The sequence below is a fragment of the Vulpes vulpes genome, chromosome 6 (assembly GCF_048418805.1).
Source record: "Vulpes vulpes isolate BD-2025 chromosome 6, VulVul3, whole genome shotgun sequence".
Classification (NCBI taxonomy): Eukaryota; Metazoa; Chordata; class Mammalia; order Carnivora; family Canidae; genus Vulpes; species Vulpes vulpes.
Genome location: NC_132785.1, coordinates 95,638,028 through 95,656,261, shown reverse-complemented (window position 1 = coordinate 95,656,261; position 18,234 = coordinate 95,638,028). Strand labels below are relative to the sequence as shown.

Here is an 18,234-nt window from a genome sequence, read left to right as displayed (position 1 = left end):
CAAAAATTTTAAATTAAAAATGAATTTTTAAAGTTTAAATTCAGGGGCAGCCCCGGTGGTGCAGCGGGTTAGCGCTGCCTGCAGCCCAGGGTGTATCCTGGAGACGGGGGATCAAGTCCCACATCGGTCTCCCTGCATGGAACCTGCTTCTCCCTCTGCCTGTGTCTCTGCCTCTCTCTCTCTCTCTCTCTCTCTCTCTCTCTGTTACTCATGAATAAATAAATAAAATATTTAAAAAACAAAAAAATAATAATAAAGTTTAAATTCAATTAATTAACATATAATATATTATTAGTTTCAGAGCTCAGTGATTCATCAGTCTTATGAACTGGTCCTAACATCTTACTGGTTCCTTCACTAATAAGTTAAATAAAATTGTTGATGTATTTATAATTTTGAGAATCTTATTTTTTAACTCTTTGAAAATTATTCTTTAGCATCAACTATCCAGAAACAGATCAGTTTCTGCATGCAGGCCTTAACACTAATAAAAACAGAGAATTTAATAATTAATAACCTTCTAAAATAGAAAGCACCAGGCCCTGATGAGTTCATTGATTAATTCTACAAAATATTTAAGAGAAAAATTATGCCAATTCTCTATAATCTCTTTCAGAGAATGTAAGTAGAGGGAATATTTCCTAACTCATTCTATTAAGCCAGCCAAAACCAGACAAATACATTACATGAAAACCAGACAAATACATTACATGAAAAAATAGGGCAGTATCTTATGAACACAGATATAAACCTCAAAAAAAATTAGCAAATTGAATCCAACAACATATAAGATGAATTATACACTACAGTCAAGTGGGATTTATCCCAGGTAAGCAAATCACATGATCACATAGATGCAAAAAACTATTTGACAAAATCCAACACCCACTCATGATAAGGAAAAAAACTAGTCATAAAAAAGAATCCCTCCTCAATTTGATAGACTATCTACAAAAAAACATAAAAACAAAAACAAAAACCAAACACACACACACACACACACACAAAACCCAGTCCCAGTTGCAGGATACATGGTTAATAATACAAGCCAACTGCTTTCTGATATAACCAACAATGAAAGAGTGAAAAGTCACAATGAACAATACCATTGACATTAAGCATCCCACAAAATTAGTTAGATATAAGTCTAATAAAATATGTACAAGATCTATATGAAGAAAATACAAAACTCTAATGAATGAAATCAAAGAAGAACAAAATAAATGGAGTGATATTTCATATGTATGGATAAGAAGACTCAACATTGTCAAGATATCAGTTCTTCCCAACTTACCACACCAATTTTTTGATAGTTTACATACTGTCTACAGCTATTTTTCCTACAATAATGGGAGAATTGAGTAGTTGATAGGAACAACATGGCCTACAAAGTTGAGAATATTATCTGTCTCTTTATAGAAAAAGTTCTGTATCCCCTTTTCTAAGTAACTATGCTCTAATTAAATGGTTTCTCATCTCAACCCAATGCTATTTTTTCCTCCAAAACAAAATTTAAATTAGATAACATCTTTTTTCCATAGCAGTCATATATAATTGTTCTCCTAAAATAATATTGTTACCTTTTTTTAAAATAGAATTTTTCAATAGTAAGAATTTTAAATATACATCACGGTCTTTGAGGACAAAGGAGAGGTAGGTCATTTGAGAACCTACAGGTAAGAAATAATTAGCAAAGCCCTATTACAAAAAAAGCAATTCTTTTATGATATTTCACAATTTTAAAATCTAGCTATTTTCTAAAACTCAAAAATGAAATACCTTTCTTCCTAAGAATTTTTCTTTTCCCTTGTGGAGCTAAAACCCAGTTTAACAAAAAACTAGGCCAAAAAAACTAAACAAATCTAAATATCACTTAATGAATCTATATGTTGTATATTTCCTATAAGAATTTAACCTGTACTAATTCATGTACTGTAAGTATACAACAGATAGACTGCTCTCAGTAATAAGAGTCTGAAAAGCCTAACATACTTGCTCCACTCCCAAATACTTCTCTAAATATCTATACAAACATAAATCTATACATTCCTTTCACCAAATAAGTTTTTCAACTGCTACTAACCAGACAGGTCCACAGCATCAATTATTTTCATCTTAACTAATTTACAGGAAATAGAGCAAACAGAGATGTTGTACCAGGAGATCTAGACTGTGGGAAATTCTATAGGACAAATAACCCAGTTCTTTTCACAAGTATGTTGCAAAGAAAAATGCTGCACAGGATTTAGAGAGGCTTAGAGATATTAAACGTAAACAAATAAAAACCTGCAATGTATGAACCTTGTTGGAATCTTGAGTTAAACTTTTTAAAAACTGTAAATTTGAAAACTGATGAGATGTTTGGTAATATTTTAAAAATAAATTATTTTAGGAATGATAATAGTATTTTAGTTACATTTTTAAAGAGAGTGCTGATATTTTTGGACATAAATACTAAAATATTTACAGATGAAATTCTAAGATGTCTGCAATTTGCTTTAAAATAATCTGAGTTGGGGCATCCAAGTGACTTAATCAGCTGAGTGTCCAACTCTTGATTTCACCTTAGATCATGATCTCAAAGTCATGAGATTGACCACCACATATGGTTCCACACTGGGCCTGAAGCCTATTTGAAATATTCTTTCTTTCTCTCTCCAAAATAAATAAATCTTTAAAAAAAAAAAATCCTAGAGTTGATGTAAAATAGTTGAAGGTAAAAATGAAAGATTCACCATGAATTGAGCATTGATGAAGCTATGAATATATGTAAAATTCTCATATTAGCTATATTAGTCATTCTACATGGGTATATTTGTATAGGAAACTTTCAATAAATAACTTTTAAAAAATATCTTCATTTTCACTCTACTTTGAACAAGAATTAACTAGGAATGGAAAGCCACAAATCTGAGAGGGAGGAATTTTAGGAAGACAGAGGGGGTCCAAAAGCATATTTGTCAGGTGTCATTTTTTCCTAGATTTTTGGATGTTCATCTTAGTAATCACCAAGAGTATACTGGCCTAATCCCTGCTATCTGGCATGATAGGCAGAACCTTAAATGACACTCCCCACTAGCCTTTGAGAGTGGACCTGAAGAATATGATGAGACAGACATCATTCTGTGTGGTTAAAGGGAGATTTGTCCTGGGTGGGTCTGGCCTAATCAGGTGAGGCCTTAAACTTAGCCTTTTTTCTCTGGCTGATGGCAAAAAAGGAAATCACAGAGATGTGCTCCAGCTAGCGTGGAAGAAAGGAAACATCTATGTGTGAGCTGCCAATGTGGGCGGCCTCTAGGAGCAAAAAGTAGTCCCTGGTCAACAGCTAGCAATTGTCAGTCCCATAGTCACAAAGAAATAAATTCATTCTGCCAACAACTATGAAGCATGGAAGAATCCCTGAGCCCCAAATGAGAACTGCAGCCTTAGTGGACCCATGAATGTTAGCCTGCTGAGACCCTAGGCAGAAAATCTAGCCACATGCCCAAACTTCTGACATGGTGGGGTTTTAAACCACTACATTTCTGGAAATAGCAGAATAAAATTAATATGCCTAGATAAGCATCTTAACCCAAAGAATATACCACAGTACCTCAAAGCCCACCTTCTGCACATGACTTTATGATCCCATTGGCACCAAGTGAGTACCTAAACATTCAGCAATTTAACTTTTAATGCAGTATTGCTCAAAGGATCATGCATCCAAATTTGAGAAACCTTGAGCTACATAATCCCTCATAAATGAAATATTCCTTATCCAACACACACAGTTAGCTTTACAGGCAAGATTACATACTTGAGTGCTTTTTACAGTGTGAAGACTTCCACAGCTGAAATATACTGCAAAATAATATGGAACAAGTTTAAAGCAAATTGTGACTAAGCCAAATGGATCACCAAAACCTTTAGCTTTTCATCACAGTAGGTATAAAACAGTACAAAGCTATCTACCCTTTCATGCATGCCCTAGCTCATGATCAGGAGGCATGAAAAAATATGAGTCAGAGTCCATTTCTTTAGAACAAAGTTTCCAATGTCTCACGTGGTCCATAAATATTAAGAAATTATCACAACTATCCTTTGTCCATTTTATATATGTTATTTAGAGGAAAAAAATTGAAATGCACATGAAGAAAAGAAATGACAAAGTATGTCATAGGTATTATCCCTAAGGTCTAAAATTCTGTTTCTAAGGTTGCACTTAGTAGGATTCTTTTTAGCTTTTTTTAAATTAACATCTTTATTGAGATACAAATTCATACACCGTATAATTCTTCCTTTTAAAATGTACAGTATAGTGGTTTTTAGTATATTTACAAACTGTTAACTGTCACCATGATTTTTAGAACATTTTCATCAACCCTAAAAAGAAACCCTGTATTCTGTCTTTTTAACTGTCATTCCTTCTTTAATACCACATAATTTTTCTCTGGTACCAGAAAACACTGGTCACCTGAAACACAAAATCAGCACTTGAGGAAAAACTGAGGGTAGAAGATTTAATCTACAGGCATCACAAATACTGGGAAAACTGTGATTGGGGATTGTGGAGTATTGCTTCCTATAACTGATGCTATGAACATTCCTCTGAAAACACGGACATGATCCAAATACACAAAACATGAAACTACTTGCCAGTGAAAGCAAAAAATCTTTCACTGGAGAGATTCTTCTCCTATTGCACAATGTAATTTGCTTATTTCAGAAGTCGAAGATGGAGGGTGATTTGAACTTTAAGTAAAACAAGTATTCTGTATCCCAAAGGAACAAATCTGGAATTTAAAATAGCATTCTTACATGTTCACACCCAATATTAAAACATATTTTACAAGCCAAATGAATGAATCAATGAATGAATGAATGGATATTTTAAGGTGTTGCTTCTATGGCTATGAGATGGTTCATAAAATGCCCAGTATATTTCCCCCTGAAACTTAGTTATTTCCTTGCCTCTGCTATGCTTGATAGAAATCTGGATCTGAAATTCTAAGTAGAATCCAAGTAAAAGGAGCCATTTTATTCTACTTCCCACCTCTGGTAGTTATAACTCTGGACTTTGTAGTTGGAGCTGCATGGTGGCATATGGCATAGGCTAAGGAATGACTTGCAACAAACAAATCTACCCCATGTTAGTGAAGCCAGAAGAATCTCAAGAGAAACTCACTGAGTGAAACATAGCTGTGAAATATCTACATACTTTCTAGGATATGGATTTTTCTAGAACAGAAGCTAGTAAGAACATTTACTACTACTAAAACTACTCTTCCACCCACTTTATCTCAAAGGCACTCCTGGTGTTGACCTCCTGGTGCTGACCATTCCGTTTCCTTTCCCTTTGAATAACAGGTGAATGTGCAAATTGAATCTCCTAGGGTATCATCTTGAAAAGGAGAAGAGAAGATCTCAAATTTTTCAGATCTTTTGCTCATCCACTTGTTTTCAGTCCTGGCTAAATATCAGAATTACCTGGGGAGCTTGAAGAACCCTGGAGATAGAGCCCAAACTTGGACACTTGACTAAATCAGAATCCTGACACAACCCCCGCAGAGGATGTTCTGACTCCCCTCCAGGGCAGAGAACCAATACACAACCTTAAGTAAGAGGCATGGACCCCTTCAGAAGTCCCACTTAAATCTCTGAGAAGGGACTTTGGCTTCTGTTTTAACTGAAACTGTGTACTTCCCTAAGCTTTATTTTTGCACTAGTTGCTCAAGAACTGAGTTTGGGTTGGTTAATCAGAACTTCATCACATTCCCCTTACGTACACTGAAGATCTTACCAGTGTTTTTCTCAGAGCCAAGTTTGAGTGTTGACAAAGCCCAAGTTTTAAACTCAAGTTATAAAGACATTCTTGTTTGAGGGAGAGGGGGGAAAAAAATGAAACATCACTCAATCTTTTTCAGAGCTCTTCCCACATTGCTAATGTGAGATAAGCTGTCATTTTAAAAGGCTGAAAATCCCCTCCCCTTTTCTAAGCATTCTGGCCTTTAACAATAGTGACAGAGCCAACCTCTTCTTTCCCCAAAGCCTTATATTCCTTATCCACAGATAACATTACTGACCTACCAACACAGGCCATGGGCTTCAAAGTTGTTTATCTGCTAACTCTGGTGGGTTTGTCCTGACCCAGCATCAGTGTCTCAAGAGAGTCCCCTGTGGTGACCAAGAATATGTTCTTAAAATGTGGCTGGCCTCCCAGGCAGTGGTCATGGAAGAATGGAGAAATGACCTCATAGGGTCTAATCCACTGACCTTTGTTTTGTTCTCACCAACTGCCCAAATAAATAAAAACAGCAAGGTAGCTCGGTTCCCCAGATGAATTCCAATTTATCCCAAAATATCCAAACCTTATCCAATGTTTAAAGTTCTCAGGCCATCCAAAATCTGTCAACTGGCTCTCAACCAAGGCCAATTTTGCCCCCCCCCCTCCCCACCCAGGGACATTTGGCAATGTCTGGAGATGGTTTTGGTTGTTAAAAGGGTGGTAAGGTTGCTACTGGTATTGAATGGGTAGAGGCCAAGGATGCTGCTAAATATCCTACCATACAAAGTACAGCCCCCTACACCAAAGAATTATTCTGTCCAAAATGCCAATAACGCTGAAGTGGAGGAACCCTGGATTAGGTCATTTGCCAGCCCACTGGTTTGAAGAGACTCTCATTACAATTTTAATTTTGGGGGATCCCTGGGTGGCTCAGCGGTTTAGCGCCTGCCTTTGGCCCAAGGTGCAATCCTGGATTCTCGGGATCGAGTCCCACGTCGGGCTCCCAGCATGGAGTCTGCTTCTCCCTCCTCCTGTGTCTCTGCCTCCCTCTCTCTCTCTCTCTCTCTGTCTATCATAAATAAATAAATAAATCTTAAAAAAAAACAATTTTAATTTCGTTTAAAATAGGGATAGCAAACTCAAATGCCTTCAAGGTCCAAGGAGATAAAGAAATATCACGTAAACAAAGTGGCTCTGTATGAGGCACTAGACTGTAGTGTACCAAATCAGAATGAAATGCTCACTAAAATCATTCCATTTTTTAAAACAACATTGTATTAGCCAAACAAAACATGACAGTTGGCTACATCCATTCTGTGTACCACTGGTAGTCAAACTCTGGTATAAAGAGTTTATCAATATAAGTAGAATTGGAGGATCACCCAAGACACTGCCTAACCTCATCCCTTATATCCTATGGAACTTTCAGATGCCCTAGGAGTGGAGAACATAACTAGAAGCTGTTCAGGTAAGAACAGACAAGCGATCAGATTTTAAGGGTTTAGATTCAGCATCTCAGTTTTATAGTGCTAAGAGCAGGAACCAACGTTGGAAACTCTGAAGGTGAAAAAATTGAGTTGTCCTCTCATTCTCATTCTCACCCTAGCTCCATTCTAGGGACACCCAGTGGTATTACACAATGGCATACAAGTGCAGTCATTATTGTAGGACAGCATTCTCATAAAATTTTAGAAAATTCGTATCGTTTCACAGATGAAGAAACAGAGGCCCAAGAGTTTTAAGTGAATTGCTAAGATTACCCACATCTGAACCTAAAATGAACTGGTGACTCTTTTTTCTCTATGCAATTACATCAGAGTGACCAAAAGGTGAAAAAACTTCATTTCAAGGTGCCAAACATTCATGACTAAACTCTCTACCAAAATAAACAAGTCATACATAAACGTTAAACTTAAACCTACTGATCTTTTTCCATCAGAAACCTCTTCTTCCATCAGAAAAACATGAACATGGTTGCCCCAAGTCTCTGTTTTAAGATCTCTTTTCCACATAACAGAAGAATTAAAAACAGATTAGGTATATCCAGCCCTCCTTGCAGATCAGGCTGTCGAGAAGACAGCCAAGTCAGCAAATGGAGCACAAGAAGAAGGAAGCCCGGATCAGATCTGAATATCCCCGTGTGTATGCATGCTTTCTGCTGAAGGAATTCCTGGCCTGAGGAGACAGTGTAAACAAATGCAATCCAGAGGGAAACAAATGATAAGATAAGTGAGACCCAGTCACCCCCTCTGTCCTCCTCTCCACCTACTTCCCCCAATTTATTTCACCAGAAAAACAATCTGAGCTTGAGAGGATTAAAATGAAAGCAGCCCCCTCTCTGCTCCACACAGCTACCTATTCTTAATTAGGAAGTTAAGGGGGAAGACATACTCATTTGTGACGTCAGTGATTGTGGCTCCCCTCACATGAAACCTGTCAGACTGGGACAATCTTCTTTGCCCACAGGGAGGTTATGAGTGCAGAACTGACAAGGGGCCCTTTAGACTCAAAGAACAATTCCAAGAGTATAGTAAGACAGACAAAGTATGTTAGAAAGGTAGCTTCAATCACAGCCTGAAAAGAAACTAGGTCAAACTAAAAATAGTATATATATTCTTTAAAATTTTAAACCAATCCCTTAGCAGAAAATGTCATACGCAAGGCAGTTTCTTGCCACAGTTCCTGGAACTTCTGTTGTTGGAACTGTCATCTACACAGACTGTCAAGCTCTAAATGGGTCGTGGAGGTTTTCTAGTCCAATCCAATCTCCATTCTTGATTTTTAAAATGCGAAAATAACAGGCCTTTCATTTAATGTTCTGAGAACATGATGCAGTCTCAGACACTGCCTTCAATTCCAGCCCAATTCATTCCATACTGTCTCTGACTTTTGCTCAAATTACCGAGTGCTGAGTAATTGCAGGGAGGAGGGGCACCTCTCATTGCAAACAAGATTGCTACATACAGAATGGGAAATAAATGGAAATGTTTTCGTTTGCCACCATTATCCTAAATCAAATAACCACTGATATGGGGTTCATTTAAAAAAATAAGTCCTATGTCACTTACCTGAGATAAAACCATATGACATTTCTTATATTCACAATTTCACCAACTTTCGAGAGTAGGAGATGCAGCAAGGGCTTTCAAATGATTTGTCTGCTACATTTCCTTTTTTATAATATTTTTGGTAATAAATTCTCAGTTTTTAGAAGGGCCCTTACTCTAATCTCCTTGTCCCAGAAAAGAAGATGTGGTATATATACATATACATATAATGGAATATTACTCAGTCATCAAAAAGAATGAAATCTTGCTATTTGCGACAACATGGATGGAACCAGAAGATACTATGCCAAGCAAAATAAGTCAAAGAAACAATATCATATGATATCACTTACATGTCAAATTTAAGAAACAAAACAGATGAACATAAGGGAAGGAAAGGAAAAACAAAATAAAAACAGAGAGGCACCTGGATGGCCTGTCTACCTTTGGCTCAGGTCATGATCATGGGTCCCAGAATGGAGTCCCACATTGGGCTCCCCACAGGAAACCTGCTTCTCCCTCTGCCTATGTCTCTGCCTCTATGTCTCTCATGAATAAATCAATAAAATCTTTAAAAAACAAAACAGGCAAACCATGGGAGACTCTTACCTATAGATAATCAACTGAGAGTTGCTGAGGGGAAGAGGGTGGGAAGATGTGGTAACTGGGTGATGAGCATTAAAGAGGTCACTTGTTGGGATGAGCACTGGCTATTATACGTAATGATGAATCACTAAATTCTACTCCTGAAACAAATACTACACTATAATGATGAATCACTAAATTCTACTCCTGAAACAAATACTACACTATGTTAACAACCTGAATTTAAATTAAAAAAAAAAAAAAAAAGAATAACTACAGTTTCTAACTTAACTCATCTCTAGACATTTCACTGCTTGGTTTTACCAAATCTCTGTGAAACAAATAAAATTTAGATACATTTGAACAATCTAACTGACCTGGTGAATGGTTTTGACCACCATCCCTCACTCTTCTAGGATGCAAATCTGTGAAAGTTTTATGGAAGAATAGCAAAGCCAAGAAACGGCACCGAAATATTCACTAATGACTTGTCACAGCTCCAAAAACCAGAAAAGACCAAGGCTTTGGCAAAGTTTTAGGAAGCTGCTCTTAGTTCTGATCCACTCTTCATAGGACACCTGTCAGGACACATAGTTCCTTCGCGAATTGCTGGCAAAGCCTGGCCTCTAACTTATGGGGTCTGAAAAAAAACAGATCCCCATCAGTTCATATTATAATATGAAATATTTTGCCCATTGTGGTTATGGCCATGCATTAATATATCCACAGTGTACGGTCTAGTCTCCTCTGTTGCCAAGAGCATGATGAATTTTTTTAAAGCGGGGAGGGACACCTGGCTGACTTAGTAGAACATGCAACTTTTTTTTAAGATTATCTATTCAAGAGAGTGAGAAAGAAAGCGAGCGCAAATTGGGGGTGCAGAGAGAGAGAGAATCTGACACAGAGCTCAATGCAGTACGATCTCAGGCCCCTGAGATCATGACTTGAGTCAAAATCAAGAGCCCCACACTTGACTAAGCCATTCAGGGTCCCCTGAACATGGGACTCTTAATCTCAGGGCCATGAGTTCAAGTGCCTCCTTAAGAATGGAGCCTCCCTAAACACACACAAAACCAACCAACAAACAAAAAACCACCACACACGCATTAATTCAAATTTAAAAAACATCTTTTTTTCCTAAAGTTGACTAAAATTTCAGGTAGAGTCTGTGGCTCCAAAAGAAGGCAAACCGTACAGCCTTGACCCAATTTGTACATCACCAACAAAGTGAGCTTAGCTAAAAAAGCAAGAATATAGGAACTCATTTAGAAAGCAAAAGAGGGCATCTTTATTGCCCAGACAATGCCCAAAGCTCGGATCTGGGCTGTCTACTCTTGGAAGCCTGAATTCAGAAAGCCCATCAGATGGGCAATGTTTGCCGATCACACAGATTCTTTTTTTTTTTTCCAGAAATGAAAAGTACAAAGACCAGTTTAATAGTTGACCCTAATTATGTACCTGGCAAAATACAAGGTACCTTCAATTCCAATTCCTGGTGCAATTTATAGAACAGAAGGAACTCAGGTTATTACTAAAGGTGACTGACATACTTAGGGAGTGTTAACAAGATGAATAAAAGAAAAAGCTCCTGGAGTCAATGTGCGTTGGATAAATGAATATTGGCCAGATAATTCCTCACGGCCATTAAGCCTTTTGTTTTCGTTTTCTTTTCCTAGCAATATTTTGTAAGGGCATAGTTGTCCTATTATTTCCCTAAATGACACAGTTTGAGTTTGACTCAATTGTCTTCATTAAATATTGTCAAAGTGGCACAATACCCAGTTTTAAGCCAAAAGGAAAAGATCTATTGTAAGTCAGGAAATTGTACCAAAGACATTGGAAACTGAACCTGCTTTTCCTCGCTTTCCACATTTAATTCACAATAGTGGCTATAGTTTAGAAGAACTGAAATTGTATATTTGACACTAAATTTGCTTCACTGTAAAGATAAGTAAAGTCTCCCTTCTGAGGTGGGAAATAAAAAAGCTTATTTTAATATCTAAGGATTAGCCAATATTAGATTACATGTTTGACTACTACTCAAGTCTTCATTATTTCCCTTTCAAAAGAGCTTTCACGATTTATGTTAAAAGACAACGGGGAGGCGGGGAAGCTCAGAAGTTATGGGAGTCTTAACTCAGAAGTCAGGCTTCTGAGGCTCCGTTCTGGGTGAGAAGGGTTTTTTTTTTTCAGATAAGAGATTCAACCTATTGAAAAGTTATCTCAGTTAACAAATACAGTGAATGCTGGACAGGCTCCAAATGGATTTAGAGATGGTATATAAGAGCATTTCTCTTTTCGAATAATTTGCCTATCACAGACATAGTAAAGAAGAGTGAATTCAAAAGTTTTATCATCCAAAGACCCAAATGTTACATTTTTAATCTCATGAAACATTTGCTGCTCCAGGGAGTCAGACTTTAAGAAACCATTAACTGAAGGATTTTTACTCTCAACAGGCCCAGCTCTTATTGACACAGCACTGTTTCAGAATTAAGAGATACAAAGAAAGTTGTGATTCCCCCTAACTCGTTGGAAAGAAAAAACTATAACACCTAGGTAAACCAGAGGCAAAGCAATAGTATGGGGTGTAAATAACCAGGCTGCCTGGGTCCCTAATCTACTCTGCCAGTGTCCAGTTGTATGACCTAGGCAAGTTCCTTAACTTACTCATGCCTCAGTTTCTTCATTTGTAAAATGATGATGATAGTACGTATCTCACAGAGCTGCTGAGAGGAGTAAATGGTATTTAAGCCCATGTAAAGTATCAGGAAGGGCCTAGCACAAGGTAAGCACCTTATATACCTTAATTAACTATTAGCATCATGTTAGCTATGGTAAGTTCTATGGTCAGGTTAAGGGCTCTAAGAGAAAGGAGCAGAAGAGATCAATAAAAGCTGAAGCAGGGAAGGCTTCCTGGAATCTGTGGCACTCAAAATGGATCTGAGGGCATGAGGAGAATTTAGACACTCAGAGGAGCACACATTCCAAATAAGAGTAGCCATTACTACAGAAAGTCACAAAAGGGGTAAACACCAGGAGTGCTTTGGGACACCTGGGTAGCTCAGAGGTTGAGCATCTGCCTTTGGCTCAGGTGGTGATCCTGGGATCCAGTCCCACAATCAGGCTCCCCACAGGAAGCCTGCTTCTTCTCTCTCTGCCTATGTCTCTGCTTTTCTCTGTGTCTCTCATGAATAAATAAAATCTTTAAAAACAAACAAACAAATAAGAGTGCTTTAAACCTCAAGAAGGAAAATAAAGCTCACCAAAGCTGAGTATGGATTTGGTAACCTCAGATTAATTGCAGGAACAGGAGGATATAGGGAACGGGAGATGCAAGGAGAGGCCTCCATATACTTGATGCAGTCCTCCTGGACTAATTAGCATTTAACTAATTTTTGGCCTGTGTACTATGAATGCAAACTCACTTTGAAATACTCAGTTCTCTCCTCCTGGAACAGTGGAAAGGATGCCAGAAAATGAAAAGGTAAACTTTCTTTTTTCCTGCAAAAATAGCCTGCTAGAGTGGAATACAGGTAATCAAAATCAACTTGCATCTCATCTACAACTGTCCCTCTTTCAGTGGGGGTACTAAGTGGTGGCTTGGAGGAACCAGAGGGGCAGGGAGACACTTCAGATCCATCCTTCAATTCTAATTTCTATCAGCTGCTCTCAGACACTCTAGATACAATCTACAGAAACAGTACACTTGCTAAGCGAGTGTAACCTCAAAAGAGGTATCCCCCACCCCAGCCTGCCCCACCAACCAGATGCTACCCCCAAGCCACATAGAGAAACTGCCCTCCTTACTGATTTCTTAAATAGTACCTGTGAAATCAGTTGCCTCTAAACTGAGCTCTGGGGAAACCACTAAGGACAGATTCTGTGAGTGTTTAGGATACATATTCACTTGGAAGATTTCCTCCTTTACCAAGTTAGAAATTGTAATGCCAAAATCACTAACAGCAGTCCACATCTCTTATTCAAAGAAGAAAAATCACAAAACAGAATAGAAGAATTTTCATTTTGACCATGCCCTCTAGAGTTTGAACGAGTTTGCTAACCTAAATTGGCAAAGTTGCTTTGTTTCCTTCAATAGAAGGATAGACGTAAAACTCAGAAACACCAGGAGCATGACATGAAGCCAGGGAGGGCCCCACAGAAGTTACAAGCTCTGTGATTATTTCCTGAACCAAACACCTAAGGCTTACAGTGGTACCAAGCTTTGTTGGAAGAGCTTGTTTCCCCTGATCCAACAGCTGTAACTTTTTAAGTGATTTCACAGAAGACCTCAAGATTCTCAAGCCAAAGCCACTCTTTATAACATCCCCAAAATATTTACACAATGAAACACTTTCAATCTTAACCATGTTTTGTTTGTAAACACCTTATTTGTTCTGAAGACCACAGTACCAACACTAAAAGCAGCCTTTTAAACAAAGTAGCTCAAATAAAACCACACACAGACACACAGGCATTCTTAACACCCAGAGCCTATCCACAGAGCAAGAAAGCCAGGATTCAAATTCTTTGGCACCTACTCACTAAGCTCCTGTAAGCACCACCCAAGGACATGACCCACTGCACCCTCGCTACTATCACGCCTCCTCACTAATTTATACTTCTGAAAACCTACAAAATCTGACTGTTGGATGATAAACAAAATGTTACAAATATTGGACAAATGTTCCCTACCCCATTCTTCTCTCACAGTAGCCAGCATGGGACAACTGATCCTGTTTATGGGGAAACTACCATCCACCCACCCCCACCCTCAGTCCCAGGAAAGAGCCATTTTCCAGCTCCTCTACCCAAATGGTGCCTCGGTTGCCAGAAGTGGCCTGGCAAAACCTATAATTATCTTTGCCTTGATGTCTGTCTGTCCGTCTGTCTGCCTCTCTCTCTCTCTATTTTGTTGTATACCTCCTGGGAAAGTTATCTGGGTCAAGGATAGTACAAGAGAAATCTAGAAATATAGAAATATCTGCTTTGGTGTAATAACTGTATGAAGAGCTATAACAAGAACTTTAAGGAAAAAAAAAAAGTCTGTGAGTGTATGTATTCCAAAAGCAAATAATTACAAAATACATCCATTTCAAACACATGGGAGGCCTTTTATACTTCAAGTTATGCGCTACATGGGAGTTTTCATTTATGCTGAGATGAAGCTACTTCACAGAAAGCTACAGGAATATTACAATTGATGCCAGAACTATCAATGGAAAGGATGAAATCTTGAATCTCCAATCATGCTTCTACTACTAACTCAACAAATACTTAATAAATACCTACCAATGGTCAAACACTAACTGCTAGAGAGATAGAGAAGGACAAGACAAGGACTCTGCCCTCAAAGACCTTAGGGGAGTGGGAAAAAAAGCCACACATTAGAACTGCTGTCAGAATTACAGGGACACAGGAAATAAAACAAGTAACAATGATAAGTTCTAGGACAAAACTAAAAACTGAGTGACAATTTCTGACTCTGTTTCCTCCTGAAGATGTAACCACCTACTCAAAACAAGATGATGAATGTCAACCACCTGGCACTCAGCATCCCCAAGCATTTACCTGCACATAAATGCACATGCATACACACACTCACAGATAAAGCCTTTTCCCCCTTTATCTGCAGTATCTGTGATAATCCACCTTGGTATGTAATAAAAGCAGAAAGGAAGCAAAGTATTTGTGTAATTCCATTACACTTAGTGCAATTAAATTACAAATAATCACATTCAACAAGAATCTGTAAAAAGGCAAAACCTAAGCAATTAATTCCAAGCTAAAAGGATAACTAGAAGTCCAGATACAGGGATAATACTAGTAATATTAGAAATATTATTACAAATAGTAACGTGACTGCCTTGCCCCGTTTGAAGGACTGCCATGAAGAGCCAGGTTCCTTTGCCAGTCAAGTCATACAAGTAAGGCTCAGAAATATTAACTCAAAGCCACAGTGTCAGAAGCTGAATTTAACTCATCTTCAGATTATTTTGAGAAAAGACAATGACCAGGTCCCTTTGTAGAGTCGCCAAGATTTTATACCTAGGATCAACTTTGGGAAACCCTATCTATCCCTCCCCCACATTAGTACTGCCCAAGGTCCCCTGAGGTACAGGGTTAACCCCAGGGTGGGGCAGCCAGCAATGGCACAGGCAGAGCAAGATTCAGGCCTCCTAGATCTCTGCCCAGTCTGCCTCATTTTCAAGGACCTGCATCCTTTAGGCAGGCGGCAGGCTTTTAGATTTTATGAGAACCACAAGGGATGATACTGACTTCCAGAATTCAATTTCAGTCATTAGTTGTCCCTATAAATTTCCAGAGAGCTGCACCCAGAGCAAATTGAGGCCCATCACTGGTGGCCTGACTCTCTTCATGCAAAACAGAGGACACGCCCTCCTTGAGAAAGCTGCCTCTAACCCAGTCAGGTACATTATTAGGAAAAGTATGCATCTAGCCTGTAAGGCAAAAGAGGTCATTCCATTGTAGTTTTCAGAGCTTGCCTCAAGAAACAGGCTCCGAACTCTGACTTCTACAGAGGGGAGAGTCCAGGTACGGGCACACAGAATGGGGTAAGGGGTTTTGAGCTGCGTCCAAGCTACTTGGAAGAGAGCGGCGAGAGGCCTGGACTGTGAAATGCGTGAAGAAGGGAGAGCAGCTGGGCCCGGAACGAGCATTTGAACACACCCACTGGCCACGCCCTCCCAGCTGCCCGCAGAGCCACATCGAATTGAAACAGCAGTGGGAGCAGTTAAGATTCCGACGGCAGGAGTCGCCATGGCAACGGGATTCATCTTGCAGACAAACTCCGCTTCAATTCACTCGGTCCTTCCCCAGTCCAGTCGCAGGCAACTACCAACTCAAGGAGACCAAAAACGGTCACGGGTAGCATTTGCTCTTGACGCTCTCTGGCGGGTGGAGATGGGGGACGGGGGACCGAGGCGGAGGAAATAAAGCGTAGGTATCTATTCCTGGGCCCACTAAAATGTTTTAGAAGGGGGCCGGGGGCGGGGGAGCAGAACACCCCAACGCCAGGCTGAGAACAACTTAAGAGCCATTCGCAGGGTTTGATGAATGAATATGATGAAAAGAATGAGGGTGCTAGGGAAAGGAAATCCAGAGGACTCTATTTATGTAGAGCTCTCGGGCCTCGTGCGCGTCTCAAGTAGGAGGGCAAGCCCATTCCAAGCAGTTGGATTTTCGACACCAGCTGGTTCCTATTGCCCAGCCCTCCTGCCCCACAGCGAGCCTCATCACTGGATTATTCGACACCCCGCACCGCCTCACCGCCTCCCAGCCCAGGGTTTGGGGCAGATGCTCCCCCCTCGCTCAGGTGCTCTTTGTGGCGGGCGCGATCGGAGCCGGGGGAGCCGCGATGCGCCCTTCCCCGGGCGGAGAGGCGGGAGCGCCCCGCGACGCCACGAACCCGATCCGCAGGCGGCGCAGCCTCCGCTCCCCGCCGGCCGCCAACACCCCCCGGCTCCTTCCGCAGCGCGAGGAGTTCCCTCCTCTCCAGGGAGACCTTTGGCTTCCAACTTTTTGGGAATTAGTCACCCCGTCCCTTGCGAATAAACCTTGGAGTGAGGCTGCAGCGATGTTTGGGGGTCTGCTCGGACGCGGGCCGGCGGGTAAACGAGTCCCTCCTTCCCTGTCGCCACCTCCGAGTCCACCGCGCCTGCCTCGGAGCCTCCCCGGCGCGCAGCTCCCGACCGCCGCAGGGCCCGCAGCCCCCGGCCGAGGCCGCGCCCCCCCGGCGCCCCAACGCCGCGGCAGGGCGGCGAGTGGTACCCTGCCTGCCCTCTCGGCATCCCAGCGACTCAGAAAGAAAGGAGGGAGGGACCCCTGCCTCCGGGGGCGCCTTCCTCCGGGCTCGCCTAGCTTTTCGCCGCGCTTGCAGCCATTTTCCCAAACCCAGCTTGGCAGCTGGGAGCTGTCTAGGTCCCGTTCCCACCCAGACCCAACCTGAAGGACGGGTTTAATATTTACCTACTGGCCCTGGGGCTCCGGAGAGGCAGCGGGAGGGCGCGCCGCGAACCCAGCGCTCGGCCGGAGGAAGCGCGCCCACCCCCGCGCCACCGCGCGGTGCTGCTTAATGAATGAGTGCGGCGGGCGAGGCGGCACGTCCCCCTTACCTGAGCAGCCCCTGCATGCTGGAAAGGCGGCTCTGCGCTCCGGGTACAATGGGATCCGGTTAAACAGTTTCCTTCACAGCCGCCCGTAGGTTACCAACTCGCAGGTGACATCACCCTCTCCTCGCCTGATAGGATACAATGTGGCGCCCACTGCGCATGGACTCCCCAGCTGGGCCCGCATCCCCCTGGGAGTTGTAGTCTCGCTCTCGCAAGCACAGCCTGGGCGGCTACGCTAAATGGGGCTGGCAGAACTACACTTCCCGACGTATCCCTCGGCCGCTTCGTCCCCACCCCCTGGTCCCGCCCCCACCGGGACCCGCCCCCCCTCCCCGCCCTCCAGCCTTGCAGCGCTAGCGGTGGTCGTTCGCGAAGCCGACCTGCGGACAGCGCCTGCGAGGGCGGGTAGGGGGAGGGCACCCAGCGGTCGTGCCCTTTGACTTGACCTCCACTCCGCCCGCTGCCGGCTCGGAGGGCCGCCAGGGGTCCGGCGCTGGTGCGCACGGGCCGGGCAGCTCTGACCAACCCGGCTCTTGGCCCCTGCTGGAAAGAGAAGATGAAGCCTTTCACCGCCTTCCCTGCGCGTAGAAACTAATTAATAGGACGCACTGGTTTCTGGGTTAAAAGCGGTCCCGGAATTCCCCCGCGTCCCCGACGATGAGGCGGTGCCGGCCCCGAAGACGGGAAATCGCCGTGTGCCCCACTT

At 41.6% G+C, this 18,234-nt stretch overlaps 1 protein-coding gene across 4 annotated transcripts in view; it reads right to left on the bottom strand.

Annotated features, from left to right (window-relative positions):
- DAAM1 (dishevelled associated activator of morphogenesis 1) overlaps positions 1–17,762 on the bottom strand; it is a 166,189-nt gene extending 148,427 nt beyond the window's left edge. For 2 of the 4 annotated variants that reach the window (XM_026000599.2, XM_026000601.2), the window contains exon 1: positions 17,532–17,762. The gene's annotated coding sequence lies outside the window, so the exon portion shown is untranslated. Of the gene's footprint in view, positions 1–17,385 lie in introns of all 4 variants that reach the window. The other 2 variants (XM_026000600.2, XM_072761671.1) reach the window with 1 other exon arrangement.
- Between the last annotated feature and the right edge of the window lie 472 nt (positions 17,763–18,234).